Raw genomic sequence first — 22,652 nt, forward strand, 5'->3', positions numbered from 1 at the left:
GTTAGCTTAGCGCGTAGCTATCAACTGTATGCAACCCAACAGTTCATGTTAATTGTTAGTTTAAATGTATAAAAATAATTTACATGCAATTTCAAGTACTGCACCTAAATACTTCCACGTCTGCTGTTTTTCTATTTGGATCCTGGTAACTGCAGTTCGTAAAGTCGTATAGCTTTGGATATCCTGCACCCGCTACCACCAGTTTCTCCTCCATAGTTTACCAACTGTTAACTTGTTGTCGTGACCACCACAGAAGACACGCCTCTCAAATCATCTGATTGGACAATGGGAAAGAGAGGGGATGACGTGGGGTGCTTTTCCACTCTGAATTGAAATTTTTTTACTTGGAGTTCAGAGTGCCCTGGCAAATACGCCGGGTGCCTAAAGCGCAGAAAGACGAGGTGCGTAGCAATGTAAAAACAGCAAGCAAAAAGCTTAATTGTCTGCCTCCAGTCTCTAAAATGCTTTTAGTGTAAACCGGTATGAATTCCTCCAGTGTTCATGTACAGGAGGCTTTTATCGGGAGTAGAATTATCCACAGAGCTCTCTTCATCTCCAAAACAAATGAACTTGGGGAATTAAACCGGTAAAAACACTGAATAAAGCAGTTTCATGTTACAAATCAGTGTTTCTACAACACAGTTCAGGTCATTGGAGACGGGCTGCTAGTCCAGCATCTGCAAATGTGTGTTCACCTATTTTCTCTAATAATTTAAGATCCAGACATTAAGGAGGCTTTTACTGGGAGCAGAATAATCCACAGAGGTCTCTCCCTCTCCAAAACAAATAGACTAGGTGATTTAAACCTGTAAAAACTCCGAATAAAGCAGTCTCATTTTAAAAATCAGTGTTTTTCCAATGCTGCTCATCGTGGAAGAGCTGCTAACTACAGTGGCAGATGCGAAAACATGCCCTACCTAGAGTCAGTGTGTGGTTTGTCTGTTCTGGGCTACTGTAGAAACATGGTGGTTCAACATGGCAATTTCTGTGGATGGGGACCAGCTTCCTATCTAGATATAAACAGCTCATTCTAAGGTAAGGAAAAACACAACAATTTTTATTTTCAGGTGATTATACACTAAAATTTCATTTATGCCAATATATCCCCCTTTTAAAATTAAAAGCTATGTCAAGAAATCAACCATCCAAATATTATTATTACACATACAGATCACAAATCACTCATCACACAGCATCACAGGGCTGTATGGGTGTTTGTGACAACATGTAGCAGCCAAGGCGAGTGTAGGTCAAGTAGCACATTGCATTACTACAGGTCAAGGCTGCAGGTTATTGTCACCATAAAATAACCTAATGTATAACACAGTCTTGTGATTCCATGTTACGGTTATTGTATATTGTAAATGCATTTTGTAGTTTAATGTTTAGGATCTTGCATGTAAACACAATCTTTATAGCGAGGTGGATGAAGAAGAGCGAATGAGATGGTCGCTGCTATAAATGAATGCCATAAAGCACAATCACTGAATATGTCCCCTCCTTTATTTGCAGAGCTTTTAGTGTCGCTCTTGCATCACAGAGGACACAGCTGCATTTATGTTGTCTGCGAGTGCTAGCCGCTGGTCTGCAGGGTTTTGATGTAAACCATTTTAGCCTGTGTAGTTAAAGCTCATAGTTCTAAGGGTGACAATATCAGTCGCTCTGTTGGTTCAAACCACTTTGGTCTGTTTTTGTGTACAGAGCTGCACGACCACAGGATCAGGCCAGAAGCAGGGCTATTAGACTGTTATTTTTGTGTCTTAGAAAGGAGAAAACAAGAGACCAGTTTGATACCAAAATGAGTAAAACATTAGAGAATTAAAATTAATGACAAAATAGCCATAATTGTCTGATTGAACATCTTCACTGAATAACAAAGAACAGTTATTGTCACCGTGTTGAGCCCTTTCACTGCTCCCTCCACCAGCCACCAGACAGCCACAAAGCACAGAGAGGTCAGAGCTGAGCAGAAGTCCCTGTGGGAGCTCTCTTGCCCTTCAACCTTTAGGTGCTCATCCCTGATGCTCATTCCCCAGAGGTGTCAGATGAAGACAAACCCGAGTGGTGCTGTATGCAAAGGCGAGAAAAGGAAGTGTGGGAAGGGCGGGACAAGGAACTTGAGAAGGTGAAAGAGGACAGAAAGTGCTTTGAATGAGTGTGGTGGAGGAGAGAGTCAAGGGGAGGGAAAGGGAGCGAGGAGAGTGTGGGGTTAACAGACAGGAGAGAAGGGGGGAAGAGAAGAGGCGCTCGAAGAAGGAATACAATGAAGATGAGGCTGCATTAGCAGCACGTCTCAGGCCAATTACTCTGCTGCTACCCCTCTCTTCTATCTCTCCTCTGCCTTCCCTCTCTCTGTGTCCTCTCCTCTCACTTTCCTCTTCTCTCCCTCTCTCTCACTTTCTCTATCTCTGCTCTAACTATCCATGTGCTGTCAGCAGCAACAGATCCCTAAACGATACCGGTCTGCACTGGCAGGTTTTATCTTCCCGTGCTACAATAGGAAAGAAGGATCTGAGAACAGATAAGATAGGACCAACCAACAGTGACAACAGGAAACACATAATGGCGAGGCACACGTTTGGTACAGTGCTTCACTGCCATCTAGTGGCGGGCCGCACAGCAGGAGCTCCATCAAAAGGATGCTGATCATTAGTTACAGGCAGTTGCGTTACACCAATGTGATCAAAAAGCACATCTGAGAAGGTGTTTCACAGATGAGTGCAATGAAAGACTTAAGGTCCTGAAATATGTTGTGCAGCTGTGCACCGCAGGAGTTGTATTGTTGGAGTATTGTTGTGTGTGTTGGGAGGCTTTGTGTGTTTTATCACACTTATAAATTGTGCAAAAACCTTCTGTTTTGGCAAACTGGCGGCTAAGTGACGCAAATTATGTTTTTGTAAGCAGCTTGATAAAGGAATGTGACACATCGTGTGAGAGTTTCTCAAACTTAAGGCTCTGAACACGTGTGGTTGCATTGATATGCAAATACATTTCTAAGAATGCAATGAGGTGTAGTTTTTAAAAGAAGAGAAAGAACTAGACTTGAGACATACCTCCCCCTGTAATGTGATGCTTTCACCATCACCATACTCTCATAAATATTTTATAAAAGCATAAGGCTGGACGGTGATCTACATTAACATAATTTCTCACATTAAAAATTTACTCATATTTCAATTAATTGTCAAATATAATTTGATTGAAAGTAGCTGCAACACTCAATTACATACGAGCAGAAGTTCAAACAGCCAGTGAGCTCACACTGCAGTCCACAAGGTCAGACGTTTGATCTGGTCATGGTGTAGTTAATCAAACGCATATCAGAAGTGAGGAATTATAAAGCACTGACAAGAATTTTAGGGACATATCATCGAGCCCTACAAAAGCATAACGTGCTCAAACTGACAACAGTATTTTCTGGAGTTGTAGCATTATGGGACATGAAGATATTTTTTACAGGTATTGCTCAGATTGTTGACACAAGGCTGTGTGAATCACTCACCAGTCGTGATACAGATGCAAGGACTTTGGCTCAGACATTGAGACCCGTGGCCAGAGACGTCCCCACAAGCTTGTCAGACAAAAATGAACAGTACACACACAGGCTGCACTAACAAAAACCTTTTAAGCCACCATAACACAAAAAAAGTTCTGACCACCTGCAGCAAGTAATGCTTCCACGCCGATGGTTCATAGCTGTTAAAGGAGCCATGGTTGGCTCCTTTTAAAAAATGTTGCCTCATTGAAAAGCCAGCATTTTGCTACACAGTTAAATCCAACTGCACGTTACAGCTTATTAAAATAAAACAGGGGGTAGGCAGTACATGAGGAAGGATTTGCATTTAATGGACCTTACTGTTTTGGGATGTATATACAGATCTGACATACTCAAGCCCTGAAAAATCCAGAAAGCTGACATAATCTGAGGTAATGTCAGAGCACAACCAAATTAATGTATAAATGTACATTGTAGCTGTAACTTTTGATTAATCTTGACCTCAGGTTTTAGGCCCCGCACCAGCCTTTGTGATCATCCAGGTTGATTTATTGTGTACTGCAAAGCGACAATAAAAGCATGCTGCAGACCTTGTGTCAGGAAGGCGTCAAACTAATAAGGTGTTCAGGGTATAATTGGTGGGCTCATTTACATTCTCTAAGTCTACCCCTGAAGTTTGTAAAAGAACATATGTGGAATTAAGTTGGTAAATACTGCGTACAGAGCTTTTACTTGTTAACTTTTAATTAGAGGATGTCTTGATAAATCTTAAACATGGGGCTAATCTCAGAGGATGTTTTGGTCAGTGACTCTATTTGCATACGTGTGCATGTGTCCAGCAGTCTGTGGTGTGTTTGTGTGTGTGTCTGGGAGCAGGGGTTAGTAAAGGTGCAAAGAGCTGGAAACAGATAAAAATAAAATCACAGGACCACTGCAGAAATAATGGGACATCTGGTCCAGACATCTGGAGCCAGAGGACTTTTAGGAGCTTCCCAGCATCCTCTCACCTTGCGGGTAAATTAGCAAAGTGAGAAAATATGGCAGGGGTAAACGATGCTGACAATCACACGGAGGGAGGACAGTTGAGACAGGTTACTGGGGAATTCATCATTTGGAGGTCTTTTTTTGTTTCCCATGAACAAAGGGTGATAAAGGATGGACAATGTGGGAGATGAAATGTGTGTGTGAGGGAAAGAGGGAGGTGTTTGAAAGCGGGTGAAGGTGGTGGCCATATCATTACTCATTGGGAAGATAAGTTTTCTGCACTGACCCTAATAAATAAAGATTTGTTTCTGAATGACACTGTAATGCAGGAAATGTATAAATATGAATTAATATATTAAATTCAGTCAATCACATTGATTAATCCATTCTGTTGATGTGGTCTATGATGAGGTTTAACAGGTCTGAGAAATTTATAGGTCAGCAAGATTGATCCTCCGTTCCCAGGCACGGGACTGACAGCATTTGCTAATAGGCATTAGACATTATTACAGGTAGGCCGTACAATACATGATTGATCGTCCATTTCTTCACTCAGACATCACACATAAATCTTTCCTACACCTGACAGGGAAGAATGCACCATTCACTGGGTTGTCACTGGGCCTCACCAAAACCAAACAAACACACAAGCTATTCCTGAAATGTCAAATTTGTCATAGATTAGCTCATGAAATTAGGTTCAGGGTAAATTTGCCATGCAGCTGCTGCATCATGGTTCATTTCATAGCTTTAACACAAAGTTGTTCATGAGGTTGTGGAGATTAGAGAGTCACGTCAACTAAAAAGAGACGAAGAGAAAAAAATGCACCGAGTTTTTCAAGGCTTAAATGTTGCGTTGAAAACTGAGCTTGAAAGATGCTGCATGGCTTTTGCAAGTGCACATCATGGACTGATGGGTTGGCATGTGTCTGCTCGCCAGAGAGAGTGAGAGACAGAGAGAGAGGGTGTCAGATGTGATATTGATGACAAGCCAGTGTGCTTGTCTCTTGTTTCCCCTTGGCTTAATGTAAGGTCACAGTGGAAAGGTGGGACAACAAATGCCACCAAGTCGCTCTGACAGCCTGACCCCTGGGAGAGAAAATACCCTTTTAATCAGATGCCCCTCCCCCAGAGTGCCCCGTTCCTTCTCAAACTCTCTCCCACTTCCTTTCCGCCTTCTTTCTCCTCGTCATGTCCAATTCATCTTTACTTAACCTTTGCTTTCCTCTCCAGTGCCACCAACTGTTTCGCCCTCTTTGTTCTCTTTCCCCCTTTTTTCCCTCTCCTCCACACACATATACATACACACATAAAGATACAGAAGCAGACACACAGCCTTCTCCTCCCTGGCAGTTTCCTTGGGCTCTCGATCTAATGTCACAAATAGGTAATAAAGATGCCATCAAAAGGACACCAGTGGATCCGCATTCTGCCTTCGTTCCATCCCACTCGTAACTCTCCAGAGGGCAGAAGGACATACATCACCTGCAGAGCCTGCTGGCATAGAATTATGTTGTTTAGTGCAGTCTGTTCCCATGCTGATCCAAATGCGTAACACCCATGTGCACAGAGAAAGAACGGGGAAACATGCTGTGCAAATACAGCTGCCTGCATACCACGGCACAAATGCTTGCCAGTAAGTGCAGACCATTAAGTAATCTGTAATATAAAGCAAAATGTATCTTAGAGGGCCCTACTCAGCATGCTAACCACAGAGGAGCAGAAAGGAAAAGATGCAGGGAGAGGACAGGAAGCACATACTGTATTTATTCCCCTCTGTGCCTCCTCCGACCCCTCCTCAGACAGTCAGATAGGCTCTGCCCATAATGTCTTGTCAGATATGACCTTGAGCGAGTCCATTGTCTCCCAGGATCTTCACTCACACTGTCACATCAGACCACTTCAGCGTTCTCAATAAAAACAACACAACAACAGCATCCTAATGATGTATCGCTGCACATCAGTTGCATTAGCAAACAGCTGGGGCAGGTTTGTCATTTCCAATTATTGGAGCTGTACAGTATAGTGGCTTCAAATGTCTTCCTAGTGAAATCTTTATGATTCTGCCTGGATTGTTCTTGTGCCTGGTTTTATTGGGAATTAAATTATAAAACGACTGTCTCTATAAAGCAAACCAAAAAAACAATCCAGACAATCCAAAGCTAGGCAGATAACAATGCCTATATATTTGATATTGCACGGCAGCTTTCAAGCTTTTTGTATCCATTTATTTTGAGTGCAAAAAATAAATATATATTGTATTAGATATTTAACAAAGTGCAGGACTTGCCTGTATTCTGATTCTGTATTTCTCATGTGCACATTTAGTATTTTGGACATCCAAAATATGTGAGGAATTGGAGTGATGACCTTTTGTGCACAGATGTTGCTTTTAACCGTTAAATTTAGTGCCGTGCCTTCAGGAATTATCTCACCTCCACCAGTGTGTTTTTTTTTTTTTTTCACAGCACATAGTGAGGCAGGGCAGCGCTCCAGCTAAGTGGCACGCAGTTAGTTCTCATCTTTGCCCTTTTGGTATTTTGGTGAGTCACTCATGGTGAGTCACTTGACTGCACCTTAGTGTGAGGAGAGGCTCAACTGGGGTGTGAAACAGTTCAAATTGTGATAATCCAAACAGTCGTTTTGAATGTGTGCAGTGCAGGAAAAGTCATTCAGAGTGGCACAGCTGTTTCCAGTGTAATGGATGCTTGTGGTAAAAATGTCCTTGATCATGAGGGCGTCACGTGAGCTTCAATCCCTATTTCGGCCTCCAAATCATCTCAAGGCTCAGCACAGTGCTGTTACTGGGATCTTGCTCTGGATCCTTGATTTGTTCCATTACAAGAAAGGACCTTGAGGTCACTCAGAAGTCTTGCGTGAGTTGTTGCATTAACAGAAGTGCCCACATGTGAGACTGACAGGGTAAGATGTCAAATCCCTGGCTTAAATATCCAATGTGTTTGAGAAACACGTGGGCACAAGACTTTATGGCAGTATTTTATGTTGCCCCCAGTTTGAGCTTTGTGGTTTCAGTGACCAAGTGATGGTGGCATACACTAACCTCAGGTCCAAGCTTTAAAAAAAGCTGATTCAGAAACCCATGCGGGGGTGAGGTGGAGAGTAAATGCCCATAAATGCTGTTTACCCACGTTTGAAAATCTGAAATTGCATTTATGCAGATCCCTCAGGGCGTTTATGCATAGTTTACATGGGTTAGTGCACTCTTTCACACTATATCTCTTGGGATCTCACGTTTTGTCCTCCTTTGGATATTTTCACGAGCACAGAGCGGCCATTAACCCACCGTCCTCTCATGCTAGGTGGAGATCAAAAGCAATAAACCCATCCCTACACTGAAGTCAGCAAAAGTAGACTGATGCAGGGTCCATTTGGCAGAGGAGGAAGTCTTTGTCAGATAGGCTGGATGTAAACATCTTAATTTCAACATAGGCATTTTGTTTGAACTTACACACACTTATTATAGGGAAACAAGGAACCAAATGCAAATGGAGTAAAAAACATTTACAGTAAGTTTATATGTTGATATTTTCATTCATTTGTGCACTATATGTTTAAAAGGTAAAAAAGAACGCAAACTCTTTCGTACAAACATAGAACATAATTTAAAGTATTGCAATTGTGCATATTTTCAATTTGTGTTTTAGTTTTTGGTTTAATTTAGTTAGAAAGTCAAGTTAGTTGTTTAGTTTTTTAAAGGTGCAGTGTATGATTTATGGGGATATATTGGCAGAAATTGAACAGAATATAATAGATATGTTTTCTTCAGTGTATAATCACCTGAAAATAAGAAGTGTCGTGTTTTTGTTGCCTTAGAATGAGCTGTTTATACCAGTGGTTCCCACCCGGTCCAGCCACGAGGTCCAGTTTTCTCCTCAGTCATTAGTTCAAGGTCCACACAGTTTAATACATTCAGCATCGTACTTGTGTTTGGCCATGTTGTTGAGCTAGTTTGCTGTCTCTGTTAAGTAGCTGTCCATTAGTCACTCACTCTGCAGCAGGAAACGGCACTTTAAAAATGCAGCTCTGGGCTAGCAGGCCATCTCTGACTAGTCAAACAGCATCAGAGAAACACTGATTTTTAACATGAAGCTGCTTTATTCATCGTTTTTTCCTGGTTTCAATTACTTGGTCCATTTGATTTGGAGATGAGGATACCTCTGTGGATAATTTGGCTGATGGTAAAAACCTCCTGAATAATGAATTTGGTTGCAATCTGCAATCCTCACTGCTAGATGCCACTAAAATCCACCTGAATTTTGCACACTGCTTCTTTAAAATACACTGTGGGTTGAGACAACAACTGAGAAGCAATGACAAAATGCAAAATTAAACCCAAAACCAGAACAAAAAACTATTTTTCCTTTTAAACATACAGAACATAGATGAATGAATACATGAACACATACAGTACATTACATTTGCATTGTGTTCCTTGCATCAGTATAATTATTCTGTGCATGGAGGGTTCTTTTGTCTGCATCAAACCACACTGTATATCATAGCTACCTTTTCTTTACATTTGTAGTGCTTTTGTCAAGCCATTCACCTTGTGTGTGTCAGACTCCTCTTTCTCTCTGCTGAGTTGGATCCATCATTTAAATGATACTGCTTGGTGTTCTTGCGAGGTGTACTTAACCAGCAGACTATGTTCAGCACTGATGAACTCAAAAGACCAGAGACGGAAATAACATCAGACCGAATCTGCAGAAAGTTCACTTTAATTAATCTCTACAGACGAAACTTTCCGAAAAGTTGTACAGTACTCTCAGCGTTTTACAGATGGACACGTGTTCACACTGGTAAAAAGACAACATGAAGTGAAAAAAAAGCCAGCATGCAGACTAAAGTAATGTAAATTATGAAGAATCACATTGTTAATTTTCATGCCTCTGGCTCCAGCTGATCCATGTCTAGTCATTTTCTGTGTGAGAGCTGACACAGTTGAGAAATCCTCAGTTCAGCTGGTTAAAAAATCCGGGCCATCCTTTATTATCCAGTTTGATGCATGAACCATGTATTCACTCATTTCCACACATAAAGTCTGATTATTCCTCCTTGTGCTATTAATGTGTGCACATTTTGAACCACCTCTGACTGTGCACACAAACAAACCCTTAGGGTGCTAGACGAGTGAGATCACAGATGAACTAAATCTCAAATTACAGGCGAAAAACACATTAGAGGGGTAGTGTGGATCCTTTGAAGTGGGGTTGTATGAGATTCTTACCCATAGTCAGCATGTTACGTGCAGTAGATGTCAGTCGACCCTCTCAATTAAGAGATTATACCGCCTCAGAAGCTAAGCAATGTACTGCTGTGGACCGTGGCAGCAGCAAAACGTATTTTAGCCAGTTAAAAAAAGGTCCTGCAGACAGTGATTTCCAACAGGGAACTGGAGTCTTTATATTGCTCTCTTCAGCACCAGACTTCATTGAGAAAAACACTGATTTAACATTGCTGAACACTGGAGCTGCTGGTCTACTGCTGCTTCTAACAGCAAATTAGTTTGTGCTGTTCTGTGACTTGGGTGAATCCAGACTAACCCTTTTAAACACTTAAGTCACTAAATATTCTGAACAAACTAACTGATCTAGGCAGTGGTAGACCAGCTGCTCCCGTGTCAGGGGTTTTTAAATTACTGTTTTTCTGAATGGAGTCTGGCTTTGAAGAACAGGATATAATGGCTTCAGTACCCTGCCGCAAATCAGCGTCTCACAGCAAGATGAAGCAGTAAAAATATAGTTAATATAGTACACATTTAAACTGATATTGAAATAAGTGCCTAAACCATATAATTCATGCAGCTTTGCTTCTGTGTCAGTACTCCTGCCTGCTTCTCAAACTGAGGGTGAGAGGACGGACAGCTGCAGCTCATCAGCCTATCAGCCTGGTATTTAAGCCTTTCCAGCACACACGTACTCTTTGCCAGATTGTTCCTCAACCTCATGCAAGACTTTCCAGCACTCCTTACCTGCCTGATCTCCTGTTATCGACCCTGCCTGCCTCTGACCTGTCTATGTCGTCTGTTTCCCGGTAAACTCACCAGCCTTCTGTCCCCGACCACGAGTTCTGCCTCAGCGTCTCAGGTTTCCGTCTGCCTGTGGCTGTGTGGTGTTTTCCTGCCACGACGTTTCAGCATGAGTGTTTCCACCTGCTTGTCAGTTGCCTGCTGTAGCTCAGAGACTATCTGGGAGCAACCACACACTGCCTTGTGTGTGTGTCCACCTTTCACCTACCTGTCTGCCCCTGAACCCAGAGACTGTGTGTGGAGCCCAAAGAATGAACTGTTACTTGAATATCTTCGTCGTCTTATTCTGTGCTTTAAATAAAGGTCATTACCAACTGTGCTGCATTTGGGTTCAATCACATCCATTACAATAGCACTTTCTAGTCTTAGAAACTACTGAAAGGGCTTTGCAACACAGGTACAGCTGACCACTGGTGGCCAATGCCATACAAGGTGCCACCTGCTCATTACATAAATGTTCACATAAATAGGGCTGTAGTCTCCTGGTCGACTAGTCGATTATTTGGTCACTTTGCTCTCGTCCGACCAAATTCTCATTGGTCGAATAATCACTGTGTTATTTTCATAAAGAGAAAAGTGCTACGTCAATAGCTTTCCAGGATTAATCCGTTATTTCCTGCGGAGGGGGGACAGGCTAAGTTACCAGTGAAAATGGGGGTGTTTTCAAAACACCCCCGTTGTTGACAGAAAGTTGGACTCACCCACCCTCATGCTCAGCGTCACCAAAAAGCATGGATACCAAGAGGCGAAACTCAATAGAACGCCCCATAGCAACAGACTCGCCCATGGTTTCGTCCTACCGCCACCATTTTGGACTGTCAAAAACGTGTTTAGTGTGACGGTTGCTTTGTCAGTGAACCTTGTGAGTTGTAATGGAGCCAAATTGTGTGCCGTTACCTTTGTTAAATGTTGCTGTTGTCCCTGGTTTTATATGAGGAGAGGAAAAGATTGCTAGAAGCTAGGTTAATTTATACAATGTAAAATGCCATAGACTTGTGCTAATAACGTTAGCATGTTGTATTGGTGGGGGAAATGTGTCCAGATAAAGACAAGTGTTTGTCTGTCAGTTCTGCAATTTATAGTGAAGCCAAATGGTGTACTTGTGTTTGAAATTGTCTCTGTTAGGCCATATTTAATGTGTGTTTTGAATCAACTAAACTTAACAGCACTTAACACAGTCCGCCACTGCCAACTAGTGTTTTGGAGGTGTAACTGCAGAGTGACACAGACACACCACCACAGAAGTAAAAATAACGTGCAGATTTTTTTTTCCCCACGACTCATCGATTAGTTGAGGATTATGTACGACTTTAGTCGACCAAGATTTTCTTTGGATGACTACAGCCCTACACACACCCTCACACAGCAATTTTGGGGCTCAGTATTTTGCCCAAGGGTACTCTGACATATAGACTGTAGCTGACTGTCGCTGACCATCCTAAACTATTCGATTTCTAGGATTTAATACTTACAAATTTTCAACAATGTTTGGATGGCTGGTTGCCCCATCTGTGTCCATGACAATATGTGGAGTAACCCCTCCAGATGGAAGGACTCGTCACCTCCAGCATATGGACACTGGATTAAGGATGTTATCATTTACAATTGAAAATCCACTGTTTTATTAAAGGATCAACTGCATGCTTCTTTGCCACCTGGCAACCATTTTCAACTTTTATGGCAAACGTGGAAGCTGAAAAATATTAATGAAACATGCTATACTCCTCTTCTTATGTCACACAAGCTGTCGGAATTTTCCCCCTTTTTCTCCATTAGATTTCCTTTGACAGGTCTCGCTTTCTTCTTCTTGTTCCTGGGTTGATGGGTGGGTGGGGTTGTCTATTGTCCTTACTGGTTCTGTGTTTGTTTGTTAATACTCTGTATATCTATATTTAATTACCAATAAAGATACCTTGTTACCTCACTGACCTTCCAATTGGTAGACGACTGCTCTAGCTCCTGAAGTACCTCCACAGCCTGAAAACCTCATACAACCAAAGCATCTGAACGACACCTTTAATACTTTAACTAGATTCTTCATAGAGTGTTCTGGTACCTGAAAATACTGTCTGCTTAAACCTGCCACTGCAGTACAACTCCGACATGATCATTCAGAGGTTTTGGATGAGTGACGTCAAAGTCTTCACAGAACAAGAAAATCACTTCTTTTAGGATGAAATTTCTGTTCACTTCACACTGATCTCCAACATTTTCCAGGAGTGATTCTATTCACTGTGCCTCTATAAGTTATTCCATCTTGTTTTCTAAAACTGTTACATTAATTACATTAACTAAAACAGGTAAATTTGCTACGATGCTAAAACTGTTTAAACAAGCGCGACAATTACAAAGTAAATCGCTCACTATCTAATAGTCACTCAGCCTCTATTGTGGCTGACGGTGTTGTGTTCTCAGTCTCACCATCAGGGCCTTTGTGCCTCTCAGGGACGTCTCTCTATTAAGCGCCACCATTCAGTCATCAGTATGAAAGATACACAAGTGGTTCTTTGCCCAGTGCCTCTTTTCAGCACTGCAAATTGTCAGGTTTTTGAAGTCTAACTTTTTCCTTAACCTCTGACATTGCCTTTACTTTTTTGACAAGCCGACTGTATAAAATAGAAGCTTGTACTTTGGCTGATCTTCACACAGCACAACTTTAGCCTGATTCTTCATCGTTCTCAGTCAAGCACAACAACCATGATAGATGTTGTTTTAATGTTTCTTGGTGTAAATGAGCCCATTTGAACTCAAGCAGATGGATGTAGCATAGGTGGGATTTAACACTGGTCATGCGTACATGTGTACAAGAATCATCTGCTGCTGTCTAGCCATATAGTTCAAAGTTCAACATGTTGTGTGTTCAGAGATGCTGCTCTGCATAGCACTGATGGAAGGCGTCGCTATTCAAGTAACTGTTGCCTTCTTGTCATCTTGAACCAGTCTGGTCACTCTCCTCCGACCTCTCTCATTAACAAGGCACCCACCGAACTGCCACCCACACTATGTTGGTTTTCCCACCATTTCCAACTGTTGTGCACGGATACCCAAGGAGAGCAGAAAATTCTAAGATACTCAAAGCATCTGCCTTGCCCCAAAAATTATTCCACAATCAAAGTCACTTGTATTCCTTCGTCACTTCAAACAACTGAACCTCTTCACCATGTTTGCATGCTTTAATGAGTGGCTGCCACATTATTGGCTGATTTGATATTTGAATGAACAAGCAGGTGCACCCCATAAAATGGCCACAAGAGTTGTTTTGTATTGAAATGCAGCAAAGAACAAGAGTGTTTCATGTTCTCATGTGACCCCGGAGAAAGTGTCTTTAACAGCAACATCAGTCAGCACCACATTTGTTGTAACATTTATTCATTTTGGCTTTGCTGCACCACATAATTCATTCTGCTTAACTTAGACCTGCTGTCCTTGTTTGTGGATGCTTTTTTTGTGCCATCTAGTGGTAGTAAGAGCACAATACACTAATGCATGTAAAAACAAGATGGCAGCCAACTCTGCCAAGTCAGACTGCAGCCGATCCCAACACAAAAGTGGGCAAGGTACAAAACCTGAGCAAGTTTTATGGTTGAAACTTGTTTATTTATGTCTAATAATGTTTGTAGTTTGATATTGGAAACAACTTTTACCAATTAAGTATTTGTTTGTGTATACTCAAACTTTATTATTGCAGGATTTCACACTGGCCAAGAACTTGTGACGGACTCTTCCTGCAGACAAAAAGAGCATTCCTAGCTTGGAGCATGGAGCAAGGAAAATTCATACAGAGTTACAAAATGAACAATGATCAAGCATTGAAATGAACAGTTATGAACAGTTTTAGACTTGAACAGTGACCTCTAACCTACAGTTACAAAACATTACACATACTGTATGTTGCGTTGTTTGTAATCTTGTTTTTGCACAACAGTGTTCAGGCATTAAAATTAATAGTTTAATACTCCCTATTTACATACTTGGAGCTATTAAAAATAACCCCAATGCCCGCATATGTGGACATCATTTAGCTCAAAAACTACTTCCTGTTCAAAGGAAGCTTAGTTTTTTATACTTATCAGATCCTACTGATCCCAAATAGCTGGGAGAAATGAAAAACGCATACCAAACGAAAGCTCGGGTCTCAGGAGGATATTGAAAACATGTGCATTTGTCTCTCACATTAAAAACATGAAAGCAGCAGAGACTTTTATTTTGATTAAATTAACCATAAATCAGTGCAGAAGAGGCAGAAAATGGTGTAAAAAAAATTCAAAGGAACGCAATAAATTTAATGTTTGATGTTCAAAATTTCCTGAAGGAAGAACCCAGACTCACAATTTCATGTGGGTCCCCCCCAATATTGAAACATCTACGCCCTTCATAGCTGTGCACCTGAGAATAACAGCTAATGTGCCGCTTTCTCAATCCAGTGCCAGGTCAGAATACCATGTCAAGTGCCACAAGGTTGAAAATAGTGTGTATGCACATATCAGTAGTATTCCATTTAGAACACACCACTCTCAATGGACAAGACCATAAGTCAGTGATTCCCAACTGGTCCAGCCATGAGGTCCAGATCTCACTTCAGTCACTTGTTCAAGGTCCACACAGTTCAATGTATTCAGCATAATACTTGCATTTGGCCATGTCATTGAGCTTGTTTGGCTGTCTCTGTCGTGTAGCTGTCTGTTAGTCACTCACTCTACAGCAGGGACTGGCACTTCAAAGTCAAAGCTCTGTGTCGGAAATTCACTGTGCTTCAAAATAAAGTGTGTTTTTTACAAACTTGACATGTTCGCCATTCAGAATGGACCCAGGACCGACTTTTGGACCAGGATCCACCAGTTGGGAACTGATTTAAAATGTAATTATCACCCTTGTCTGACAAAATAGTCCCCTGACGTAGAAAGCCAACTGTGACCTCACATCCTCTTCTGATCTTTTTGATGTGTATGTTCTCCAAATATATAAAGCATATACGATTTTTCTTTTTCTTTACCTTGCACTACTTCTTAGATCCACCACAGATAGGTAGGTAACATAGAAATCTATCCATAGATTTGTCGATAAAATCCTCCCTTTCCTCTTGTACAAATCATAACAGATTGAGACTTGAGCCACTGGAGCAGAATGCATTGAATTTAAATTACTATTGAAACGCAACAGATTGAAGCCGTCTTCCTATTTCCTCTTGCTGCTCCCCATTTCCTTCTTATTTTCTATAGACCTCCTCATTAATCCTGCTGCATGATCATAGGGGAAAATAATATAATTAATGCCACACAAATTAATATTGAATATGAAAATACACGCTGGGGCTTATTCACTCAAATCTGCAGTGCGTGCGTGCTTGAATATGTGTGTGTGTGTGTGTGTGTTGTAATTGTTATGCACCTTTTTTTTTAATCTGTGAGGCTATTGTGAGGCCATTTTTTCCTGCAGGGGTTCTATGAAAATATACAGGAATGTACTTTGCAATTGCAATTTATATGATGTCGTTAACCTTTATGACAATGCTTCTATGGCTGAAAACTGCTGCAAGTCATTTCAATAATTAGTAGTCGAAAGTGTCAGGTTTTACATCTCAAACTTGTGTATCTTCACAAGGTGTTCTTCTCACATCTCTCCACACTCACAGAAATAAGGGAGAGGGGGAAAAAAACAGTGAATGTGAAGTGTTTATGAGTGAGTAATTCCAGAGCAAAAAATGGATTTTCTCTAACATTGATGAAGCAAAAATTGACTTTAAGTTTTGAGTTATGAAAGTATAAGAAGTTGCTAAGCGATTATTTTCCATCAGCAAATCGTACCCTCCTGGAAACTCCATTTTATACCTTAATTGATGTACTCAAAAACCTCAAATTGAGGCTCTGAAATAGTCACACTGTTAGCAGGCAGAAACAAGAACCTGTGGAGGGGCAATCGATAGAAACTTCATTACTGGGAAGCCTGGCTAGTAATCTCTTTGGCTGCAGCTGTGAGGGGCATACATTCTACCACAGCACCTGTTCTCAATGATATATCCAGCCTGCACCTGCAGAGGCACAAAGGCACACTCACATCAAGCCGAGGTTTAACACTCTCGTGCTATCTTACCATCTCGTTCTCTGTCTGTCTGCCTATCAAACACAAGCTCACAAGGTTTTCATGTTATTTTTTTTCATACTTTCTCACTATTTCCGTCTCGCCCCTCCAGATGAGCTTTCTCACATTCGTGCCAGGATGCATCTTTAGCAGCTGACAAGAGCTAGAAAAGGAGGAAACTGATGGGAGAAAACACTGGAGGAGAGGAGCAGCAGGGGAGGTGTGAGGAGGTGAAAAGAAGCAAAGCAAAAAAAAAAAAGCTGGGGAGCAGTTGAGTATTTTTTCAGTTAATAGAAATAGTCCTTTGGGGTTCAGAAATTGTGTAGTATAATATTATGTTAGGACAGCTCCATTTTACACCAAAATTGGTTCCATGATGGCGAGCCACAGAGACACTTTTACGCATTTTTCCTTTGTACCTCTTCGTCTTTTAGAAAATTGGGTCTCCACAGGGAAAAAAATGAAAAATCATGTACTTATCAGAAATAAGCACTCTTACAAGTTTTCAGCCCTGGACTCAACTCTTACATTTATCCTAATCTGATCCTGCTGTAGAACAAAGGCCAGTGAAAAAGAAACGGTACATTTAGTCCCAAATTGCATTTTAGACGCCACTGGAAACAGGAAAGAAAACCTTTATGGTGCAAGACCAGTATGTGTAACTGAGACATTACTTATGTTTGTATTTTCTTTTATGTCAATTCAACCAGTAGATGGCAGTGACAGAGCAAGAACCCCCATGGCTGAATCTACTGATTAAAGTAAACCAGTGCATACTTCATAAAAAAAGAAGTTCATAATATCTCTATGGAGATTTAGGCAATAGTTGTCCCAGTTACTTAACACTTGTGAAAAGACAGCTAATCAAAAATCTGCTCATCTCTGCCCCTGCTTAGTGATCATACAGTGGAGAATGCTGAAGTCTGTCCCCATGAGACTGGGGGATGCAGCTGCGGTGTGGCTGATGCACACTAGAGTGCACCGGGCTGGAAAATGTTCCAAGACAGAAATAAAGAAAGAGGATATGTTATTTATTGTCTCATACCCACTCGTGTGCGCCTGTCTCGGTGCTAAAAGTCAACACTGGGACTTTGTCAAGGGAGAATATCTATATGCTAATAGTGGCCATTATGCATCCAGATCTTGCGAAGTAAAGCACAACTATGAGGACTATATCTCACAGCACACCCTCAACTCTGACTGACATAATATATAATCAGTGAATGAGATTTCCACACTGTTGAGCAGACTCGCTGAGCAGTGCTTTGTATGGTTCTCCATTAGACTGAAATCTGTGTTCAATTTGCAGCAATTATTGTTTTGTGATAAACACAGGAAATGCAGGTTTGATTAATTAGATGCTATAAAGGAAGTATTTCTGACTGCTACGTATTGATTTGCCAGGAGGCAATTCTACAGACATTTCATTATAACTAACAACGCAGCTGTGATGCATATTTATGGAACTGTATAACACTATAGATGCAGCGCCTCCACTTGGCTCAACAACTAACTAAATTTACTGGCTCCTGTTGTTGTTTTTGTTTCTTTGGCATTTTGAAAGTAACAGACTTTTTGACCACTTGGTTTGTTTATTCTTTGTGAATGTCACATACAAAGTATCACACATTAGACTTTTAGATCTAGGATATAATGCAACTCCCGGTATTCTGAAGCATTTACTCAGATATACTGATGGGCTAAAAGGGAGACTGACCAGGCCGGATCAAAACAATCTGACAGATCCTTCTTAAAGTACATTACGGTCCTAAAGGAGACATCATTGAATAATTAGTACTACATGTTGCTTTTTGTTCTCTTCTTTCTTTTTTGTGTGTGTTGTTTTTAATATGTAAATTTGTTCAGATGGTCGCAAGATGTTATTTTTGGAAAGCTACTCCTGTCACATAATGCAACCCTCAACTGAGTAAATGTTGGTGTCATGCATTTCTGCAAAAACAAGGATATGTACATTTTATATGTAGAGGATATGTTGAAACTAGGGCTGTCAAGCAAAAGACTAATCCAATAAATTACATGCTCTGATTAATCAATCTAATCATGTACATCAAATTTTGCTGTGAAATTGTTTAAAATGAAGTGTCGTTGTAAAGCTGCTGGATTTTGGACACAATTGTCCCCCTGTCATCTACCACTGAAACTGGTCTGCAGTCCATTACAATCTTGCAAGGGAGTTAGTTAGTTAGTCACAGGTAGATTTACTCTGTTTGTGTCTGAACGCCTGATCGAGTGTGGCTTGATGAGGCTGGCTGCTAACGCTAGCATCAGAGGCTGTGCTAGCACAGACCTCCAGGTTCGCTGGTAAATGCTTTACGTTGAGGTGTATATTTTTACATCCAATCCCTATCGGAAGTCACAGAGGAAGTTGGTCTGTGTATAATTTGCCAGAGAAGATGAAGACGAAGAGAAGAATACAAATAATGCACGCACAAGTACAAAAAGGACAAAAAAAAACCTGACTTCCGGTATGGACTGGATATATGGCGGCGCCCATGTCCGCCATCTTGCCTGCAGTTGGGTACTCTTGGATATTTCAGGCTTGAAGAACTCTGATGGTATGAAAATGCCTTACTGCAGAAATTGTGGCGGACGGTGCTCCTATCAACAGTTCCATCTGGGCATTTTTTAAATGTAAATGTTCCATTCATGGGGCCAAGCAGCATCATCTCATCTGCCTCCATCATGTGAGAAAGCCACTGTGGCCTTCATAGATGCACCAGGTCACGGGTCACCACGGAAAGTGATTAATCAGTGTTAATTTTTTTTAATGTGTAATTTTTTCTGTGAATAATCAATTGCAATTAAGGCTTTATTTTGACAGCCCTAGTTGAGACTTTACATTTCGTTACATCTCAATTTCCGATTTTATGTTTTGACGTGCAGTTAAATGTGAGCACAAAAACCCTTTTGGTTCGGGTTTGGAAAACATCAAATTTTTGTTTAGAATACCAAATTTGGTCGCCACAAATTGGCTGGAAATGTGTCACAATAAGCATGGCTGGAAATGTCCCAACATGTCTTTAAAAAGACTTGCTTTTGTTGTTTGCTGGTCTCAGACAGTGGTCTGTCTGCTGCTTGGTAGCAGTCTCACCTGGTGTCACGCCTTCCAACATCCCTTCTTCCTCCTCCTGATGAGAAACTCAGCTCAGATACATGCAAACTGACCTACATCATGCATATGACACATAGGCTACTAATGTAACATATCCATGGTTTGCAGAAACATACAATGCCAACATTTTATTCTGGTGACTGCTACAATTGGCGATGTATAACAAATACTGCCCACATTTGAAATACAAATAACTAAAAAATACAACTACAATCCAGCCCAGCTGAAACCTCCGTGGTTAGACTTGTTGCACAGACTGTTTACAACAATTTTGCACAGATTCAAAACTGAAGTTTTCATTGTAGTTCCTGACTCAATACTTTTGTGTGGTCATATCCATCTTACTTAACAGCCATGGAGCTGTCTGGTAGCTATCAAGATAGCTTAGCAGCACTTTGATTAAAAAAAAAGACCAAGGTTAACAGGACATCTGTTGGGAAATCTGGGCAGAGATTACCCAACCTCATCCCACACAGACTCAGTGCAGCAAATGATGTAATTAAGACCAAAGTAATACTGCCTCTTGGCCTTACTCAACCTTCGTAGTACTTTTTGTCTGACCACCACATTTAACACATACTGTTGCATTTTAAAATCCACAAGAAAAGAAAACATCCAAAATTTAGTTGGATGTAAAACTAAATTTATTAGATTATTCAGATTATTTTATAACTTTTTGCTTTATAATATACATGTAGAGTGATAGAATGATGCACCAAAAGGTTACAGGTCAAATTTGAACCAGGACAGTCATTTTCTATCATTCTTTTTGCTGTCCCGCCAAGATAACAGTTAACCCTTTTACCAAATCTTCCCTGTCCCAGCAGCCTGTGGTTGATTCTGGGTCAACAGGGAACGAGTGTGTACCAGCAGACCCAGAGGTCACAGTATCAGGTTGACAGACACACAGCATCACTAACCTTTGTGTCACAGCTCCTTGTTTTGCAACCGCTACGGAGTAAATAATGTAAAGCCGACCACAGCCTGTAACATATGGCATGTTTGTATGCTGTCTCAGACGTGCTCTTTGGTGATCCAGGGCCCGTTTTACCAAATGCGTAACATAAAACAGCACTCTGACAGCACCGGGCAGCTCCATCAGTGACAGGCTGCTTCACCCGCCGTGTGTGAAGGAGAGATACCCCAGGTCCTTCCTTCCTGCTGCTGTCAAACTTTACTATCAACATTGCTCCCAGTAGTCAACACATGGACCAAAACTGACAGCTCACTCATGTGAAATATCACTGTATACTAAACTGTGCAATATCAGTATTTCATATGTGCAACGCCTGCCTACTTATTATGTTTTCCTTTTTACTGTTTACTTATTTATTGTATCTTGTTGATGCTTCTTATCATTGTACATTCCCCTCTGCTGCTGTAAAACTGCCAGTTTCCCTGCTGTGGCTGTAAAGGACTGTCTTATTTTACCTTAAAAGGTGCAATTTGCAACATGACATAATTTTATTCACGTGTTAATTTTGACACATTTAATGAATCGAAATAAACACCATACTTGCCGGAGCTTTTGAAAGCCCTGACAGACTCACACATTTTCTGCAATGTGCGGGCCACAGTCAAATGAAAATGTGAAAATGTGATGCTGCCACCCTTTTTGACACGAGCATTATTATTACTATTATTATTATTATTATTATTATTAATGAGTAAAGGCAAATAAACAGTGTCACTTTTGATCACACAATCACACTCCTAATGATTAAACCTCAAATGTATTGGAACACATTTTATTCTTCTGATCCCAGACAAATTAACTGCACAATAGATTTATCATTTTAATTATTGTGCTGTGTTTTAATGTGGTGTATTTAAACAAAACATGACTACGGTGAATAAATTAATTGATCTTACAAAGCTAAATACTTATTTCTCGTGTCATCTGAGGTAACTGCTCTGGATTGACTCCTCGCTGACGATCAACAGCTGAACACCTCAGACCCTGCGCACCTCAAGGCAGCTCTCAAATGACTCTCATTTCCCTGAGCTGCTGCTTTGCCACGCTCTAAAGCCTCCCAGCCCACTGTGCCTACAGTCTGTGTTTACAGAAATATTTCTGAGCTCAGCACATGGATCAAAAAAAAAAAACCTCCTCTGGATCCGATGCAAGATGAATTTCTAGATGATCCATATTAATTTACTATGTCTAGCTACATCACTGAAATATACTGTATATTATGAAAAGTGCCTCATAAAACTTGGTTTATTTCTAAGCTCACCAAATAACACACACACAAAAAAAAAGTATGAAGTTTAGGCCCGGCATCCAGCGGGACCCCTGTGATAAGGAATGACTGCAAAGACCTGACGCAGTATGAGACAAAATGAGTGAGTGTGTGTGACTCTCTCAATCTGCCCTTTTTCCAGAGAACTTCAATCACTCAATTTCTCTGAGCAGTATGCTTCCAATCCCAGCAAACAGCTGGCCCCGGCATTTAGAACACATGAGGATTAGGGGGTTGATTTAGTTAAAGGCTCAATCCAGAATCAGACCATAGCACCACTTATGATGCCAAGATCACCTCTCTGCTGGCTTTGTTTATGATATTTGCATGTTTTTCATTTTAATTTCATGCATAATGCGGCAGTATGTATGTAGACGCTATACAGGAAATGAATTTCACAGTTTGGCTGTGGTTGCAGTAAGTGTAAACTAAGCTATCTATCGATCTATCTATTAGAAGTCAAAGATCACTGGCTGTATGAAACACCGTGCATCATCATTATATCATTACACACTTGCTTTAATTCATTCTGTACTGTGTGTGTTTTTTTTTCATCTGTGGTGTTTTTTAACTAATGCTGGATTAGAGTAATCTCTGGGCTGTGGATATTTTACATCTTGCTCAGTCTCTCGTGTCATTATAAGCTCAGTTGGTAATCATCTGCTTTCA

The sequence above is a fragment of the Epinephelus moara genome, chromosome 1 (genome assembly GCF_006386435.1).
Source record: "Epinephelus moara isolate mb chromosome 1, YSFRI_EMoa_1.0, whole genome shotgun sequence".
NCBI classification, from domain to species: domain Eukaryota; kingdom Metazoa; phylum Chordata; class Actinopteri; order Perciformes; family Serranidae; genus Epinephelus; species Epinephelus moara.